The following is a 6,236-nucleotide window of genomic DNA, read 5'->3' as shown; positions in this document are numbered from 1 at the left end:
CCAGCTCAAAGTTTGTCTCCTGGGAAACCCAAGACACAGACACCCTCTGCGCAACTCTTGGAAGAAAGGAAAATGCTGCTGACTGGAGATTGTGCTGCAGAGACCCCTTGCCCAGGAGACCTAACACTCTCTCCACCCGCACACCATGTCATTCTCTGCAAGCTTGGGGTGGGGGGTGCTGGGCACCTGCAGACAGCTAGTGCACGGTGCTTCATCAGAACAGGTGAAACACAGTGTGCTTTGCTGGGGAGAAGGGATGTCAAGGAATGTATGATGGGGGTGCAGGGAGTCTGGGGGAGAAACAGAATGAAGTGTGTGTGTGCGTGTGTGTGCGTGTGAGAGAGAGAGAGAGACAGCGAGAGCGCACTGGTGTCTGTGTTCCAGGCTCCAGTAAGAGGAGAGAGACAAAAGAATAAAACCTGCTTGTTGGATTTAGCAGCACACAGGACCTCTGCAGCAAGAGCCACCTGCACTGTGGTCTATGCAGAGATGTGAGCGTGCAGATACACACATCCTTCCCACCTCGAGGCACAAAACACATGCTGTCCCAAACATGCAGCTCACTTTCCAGGTCCTGGTTCTTGGGCAAGAAGGGGAAGAACTTAGCCTGACTGACCTTTAGTGGAAGAGGTGATGCTGAAGAATCAGTCTCGGTCCTTGGAGTCAGCTCCTTATCACAGTCAAATCCGAGCCTCCACACTCTGCTGTTCACTTTTGCATAACCCTTCAGAGTTCACAACGTGTGTTCGTTCATTCCTCAAATACTCACTGGGAGTCTCAGATGTACGCTTATTGCACCAGGTGCCAAACTCACATGCAGCTCATCTTCCGACTTCAGTTCACACTGGCTCCACCTGACCTCATCGTGTGTTCTAAAGGGACAAGCCAGGGGCCCTGGATGCAAGAATTGGTTGGCCTCCGCCCCAGCAAATAAATTCATTCCATTTACCATCTTTCTGGCTTGGAAGCTCCGTTTACGATCTGAGCCCCAGCTCACTCTCTTCCAGAGGAGGCTGCACAGATGGCAAGCCTCCCCAACACCTGGAAGAAGGGAGTTCCTGGCCACCCTGCCAGTGGGAGGACTTTGCTGAACGAACTCCAGGCAGTGGACCGTGTTTGCACCATGTGCTTCCAAGTGGAGGCCGATTTGCTTCTTACCTCTTCCAGTCATTCCCCTGCCCAATCTGGACACTTGCCGATAGCACACAGGAGAACCTTGCCCCACATTGGGGGCAACAGGTTACTTGTTAACTTGCTGATTGGAAATTAGTTCCTCTTCTGAGGTGCTAAAGTGGAGAACGGGCACTGGTAGAGAGGAGAGGTTCCTAGTCCTCGTAGGCTCAGAATAATAGAAGTACTCCTGATTACCTCTTAAATTAATCTAGAACTTCATTAAACACTCAGAAGCAAGATCTGCATACGCCACTGGAGTCTTCCACATTCCCAGGGGTGTGGCATGGTTCTGTTACACCCGATACTCTGCAGCCTGGATTTTTTTTTTTTTTTTTTTTTGAGACAGAGTCTCACTCTGTCACTCAGGCTGGAGTGCAGTGGCACAGTCTTGGCTCACTGCAACTTCTGCCTCTTGGGCTCAAGCCATCCTCCCACTTGAGTTTCTTGCCACCATGCCCAGCTAATTTTTTTTTTTTTTTTTTTTTTTTTTTTTTTTTTTTTTTTTTTTTTGAGACGGAGTTTCGCGCTTGTTACCCAGGCTGGAGTGCAATGGCGTGATCTTGGCTCACTGCAACCTCCACCTCCTGGGTTCAGGCAATTCTCCTGGCTCAGCCTCCTGAGTATTTGGGATTACAGGCACGCGCCACCATGCCCAGCTAATTTTTTTGTATTTTTAGTAGAGACGGAGTTTCACCATGTTGACCAGGATGGTCTCCATCTCTTGACCTCATGATCCACCCGCCTCAGCCTCCCAAAGTGCTGGGATTACAGGCGTGAGCCACCGCGCCCAGCCTTTTTTGTTTTTTTTTTTTTGAGATGGAGTCTCACTCTACCACCAGGCTGGAGTGCAGCGGTGCAATCTTGGCTCAGTGCAACCTCCATGTCCTGAGTTCAAGCGATTCTCCTGCCTCAGCCTCCTGAATAGCGGGGATTACAGGAGCATGCCACCATGCCTCGCTAATTTTTGTACTTTTAGTAGAGAGAGACAGGGTTCTCTGGCCCAGTCTAAAGTTGATTCTCAGCCAATCCATACCCTACCAAATTCTTCACAGCACACTCTGTCCTTCATGTTATTAACAACTTGCAATTACTTTTTCATTTGTTGACTTGTTTATTATATGCTACATTACTAAACTGTAAGCTACATGGGACCAGAAATCACCCTTGTGTCTCAATACTTGTCTGGCATACAACAGGCAGACACAAAAGTCTCGTGGAATAAATGAATAACAGAGCTGAGCAGGGAAGGGGACCTAGATTTAAAAGAACGTCTGCATTTCAGAAACTGAGCTAAGCACTTCGCTTGCATCATCTCACTTCGTTGTTCAAGTCAATAGCGAGGTGGCATTGTTGCCCTCATTTTTCGTGTTGTTGCTTTCATTTTACAGGTGGGGAAACTGAGGATCAAAGAGATGCAGTCTCATGCCAACAGTCACGCACTGAGCAAGATGCAGAGTCAAGTTTCAGATATGAATTGTTTTTTCTGCCCACGTTTTTTCTACTACTCCACCCAGCCACCGTGTTGAGGCAGGTTATCTGGATTTAAACCCAACCCTATACCTGTCTTGCCAGGTGATTTGTCAAATTCACTATATTTGTTTGAAGTGGTGAAGTTCTGAGAGTGAGGTATGAGACCGTGCACAGTGGACAGGTGAAGTGTATTTCATTCCATCCATCTCTAAGCAGTTGGGCTGGAGTTTAATTTCAGCGCCTGGGTACCATGGCGATGCAAGCTCTATAAATACCCGAGAGAGAGGCTTCTTTCAGCCAGTCTGCTGGTGACTGCACTTGTACCCCCACCCCCGTTTCCCACCAGGGCTCCGCTTCTGCTGTTGAGTAGAGGAATACAGGAAAGCACCGCTTTGCAAAACTCCCGTCCTCTGCTCCTGGGCTTGCTCTCTCCTCTCCACACCCCTACCCTTGAAACTGAGATTTCATCTCCACCTCCTCCTTTGGTGCATAATTTATTTCCTTTTCAGTGAAAGATACTACAGCTCTAAATCCCCAGAGAACTCCTTGATGAAAGAGTCAGAAATAGGATGGACTCAACTTCTCCTGCCAGCCCTAGCCTCTGACATAGGAGAAATCAGTTCAGTTAGGAGTTCGAGACCAGCCTGGCCAACATGGTGAAACCCCGTCTCTAATAAAAACACAACAATTAGCTGGGCATGGTGGTGCATGCCTGTAATCCCAGCTACTCAGGAGGTCGAGGCAGGAGAATTGCTTGAGCCGGGATCTGAGAGGTGGAGGTTGCAGTGAGCCGAGATTGCGCCACTGCACTCCAGCCTGGGCTACAGAGACTCCATCTAAAAAAAAAAAAAAAAAAAAAAAAAAAAAAAAAAAAATGCCGGGCGCGGTGGCTCAAGCCTGTAATCCCAGCACTTTGGGAGGCTGAGGCAGGTGGATCACGAGGTTAAGAGATCAAGACCATCCTGGTCAACACGGTGGAAGCCCGCCTCTACTAAAATTACAAAAAATTAGCTGGGCATGGTGTCGCGTGCCTGTAATCCTCAGGAGGCTGAGGCAAGAGAATTGCTTGAACCCAGGAGGCGGAGGTTGCGGTGAGCCGAGATCGTACCATTGTACTCCAGCCTGGGTAACAAGAGCGAAACTCCGTCTCAAAAAAAAAAAAAAAAATAGCCGGATGTGGTGGCAGGTGCCTGTAATCTCAGCAACTCAGGAGGCTGAGGCTGAGGCAGGAGAATCACATGAACCTGGGAGGCAGAGGTTGCAGTGAGCTGAGATTGTGCCACTACACTCCAGCCTGGGTGACAGAGCAACACTCCGTCTTAAGGAAAAAAAAAAAAAAAAAAAAAAAAAAAACAGCAAGAAAACAAGAAGGGAGGAAAGGCAATACAGGGAGCAAAGTGCCCGCCTTTCCACAGAGACAGCTGAGTCTGTGAAATCCCCTGCCACTGATCCCCTTGGTGGGGCTCGTGGACAGCGCTGGGCAGGTGATGGAGGATCAGGGTGGTATCTCTTCCTCTTAGAATTGAGAACCCCACCTCAACTCTACCCTCTCACTGTTAGCTCAGCTATGACCAGTTTTAGCGTGGTCTCATCGACCTTCATGGCCTCCTCCATCCGCTCCAAATAGATACACAAGCCAAACGTAAGTAGCAGTTCAAGGAGAGTCTCCTGGCCGCCCCATCTCCTTTCACAACCAGACCATGGCCCTGAAGTCTCTCCTTCACAGGCATTCTAAAACCCACACTGGGAATCCAGAAGCAAAAACCCACTGGAAGCAGCTGAGTTGAGATCTACAGAAAAGTCACTTTATCTCTCCGAGTCTCAGTTTGCTCATCTCAGAAATGGGACTAGCAGGAACCAGGGCAGTAAATCATTATTCATAAAAACTCCATTTCCCTGTTTGTAAAGTGAGTAGGCTGTGCAAGACTTGTTTCCATTTATTTCCCAGCACTGAATTAAGCACTGAGGACGCTGAGGTAAATAAGAAACCATCTCTTCTGCCTCGTCTCTCATGTTACCAAGGTTTCTTCCACCCTCATTTTCTCTGGCTTAGGATGTGTTTTCCCATCATTGGAAAACACAGTCCATAGCACAATTATGAGCCTCAAATAATGCATGACTAAAGAAAGGGGACATCATCGGCTCCAACATAGAACATAACTGTGTGCATTCCCCAGAATGTGTGGGAGGGACGGTGTGAGGTAGGGAGGTACAGCTATGGAGCAGGAAGAAACATCTCAGCAGAAGTTCTCAAAGCCTCCGTTCCCCCTGAAGAATGCAGATGCTAACAGGAAACTCGACTGCTGACATATATGTTCCTTTTTTTACAATTTAATTTCTCCTCTTTACCATCTTCATGGAATATGTGACTCTGGCTCTCTGAAACTCTCTAAAAGACGTGTGGAAACACCTGTAATCCCAGCACCTTGGGAGACTGAGGCGGGTGGATCACGAGAGATCAAGACCATCCTGGCCAACATGGTGAAACCCCATCTCTACTAAAAACACAAAAAATTAGCCGGGCATGGTGGTGCATGCCTGTAGTCCCAGCTACTCAGGAGGCTGAGGCAGGAGGATCTCTTGAATCCGGGAGGCAGAAGTTGCAGTGAGCCGAGATCGTGCCACTGCACACCAGTCTGGCGACAGAGGGAGACTCCGTCTCAAAACAAACCAACACACAGAAGGGTTTAAGTGGGCATCATTTTTTAAAACAAGACAGCCTGTCCCAGGCTCAGGTGATTCCTCTGGGCCATGGGGATGTGGCCTTTGTCATTAGAAAGGCTTGGCCTGTGGTCACCTCTGCTCTGCCCAACACTGCCCAAGCCCGTCTCCTTCAACTCCACATGCAGGCAGCCAGACACAGCCCCAGGAGGATGGCCAGGAGAGGCCTGGGCTTCTTGTCTTCAGTTCAGATTCCTGCAGTTCAGTCACCTGTAGAATAATGTCCAATTCAGCCTATCACGTGGCTGAGCCGGTTTTACCTTTAATCTCTTTCACGTTTGCCGTCAGCCTCGCAGAATGTCCGCGATGATTCAAGCGCATTCACATGGGGACAGGCAGGCATCTGTTTTATTACCTCACCCTGCTTGCAGCTTCTGGGAGACAACCTGGGATTCTTTTGTTGAGGGTGGATGAGAGGTAAAAAGAACGAACAGACCAAGGCCTTAATTCAGGAGTCAATTCCTGCTCTGGTCTCTCCTGCTTCCCAGGCCAGGTCAAAAGGTCCAAAGAAGCAAGCCATTTGGAAAATGCCAGGGTTTGGACAGCTGGACTAAAACGAAAGTGGGACTTGGCAGTCTAAAAGGTGTTTTCTCGTCACAATCAATGCCAACCAGTAAAAAGTCTTGGTTGAAAAATAAGGCCAAAAAAAAAAAAAAAAAAAATCAGCAATTAGGAGGACTGTCGCAAGCAACCAGGCATAATTTGCAGGAGGGGAAAGGACGTGGGTTTGTGTTTTGAACAGAAAATACTTCAACTGGTCCACATTTCATAGAGGTGTGCCTGCTGCCAGGCACGGTGCTCCGAACGCACCGCACTGCAGCCCCTGAGATGAAGGCGTGCTGCTGAGTGCCAAGCCCTTGTATTTCTCCTCC

Source organism: Saimiri boliviensis, chromosome 20 (genome assembly GCF_048565385.1).
Source record: "Saimiri boliviensis isolate mSaiBol1 chromosome 20, mSaiBol1.pri, whole genome shotgun sequence".
Taxonomy (NCBI): Eukaryota; Metazoa; Chordata; class Mammalia; order Primates; family Cebidae; genus Saimiri; species Saimiri boliviensis.
The sequence above is the reverse complement of the archived record's forward strand: the minus strand, read 5'-3'. Positions refer to the sequence as shown.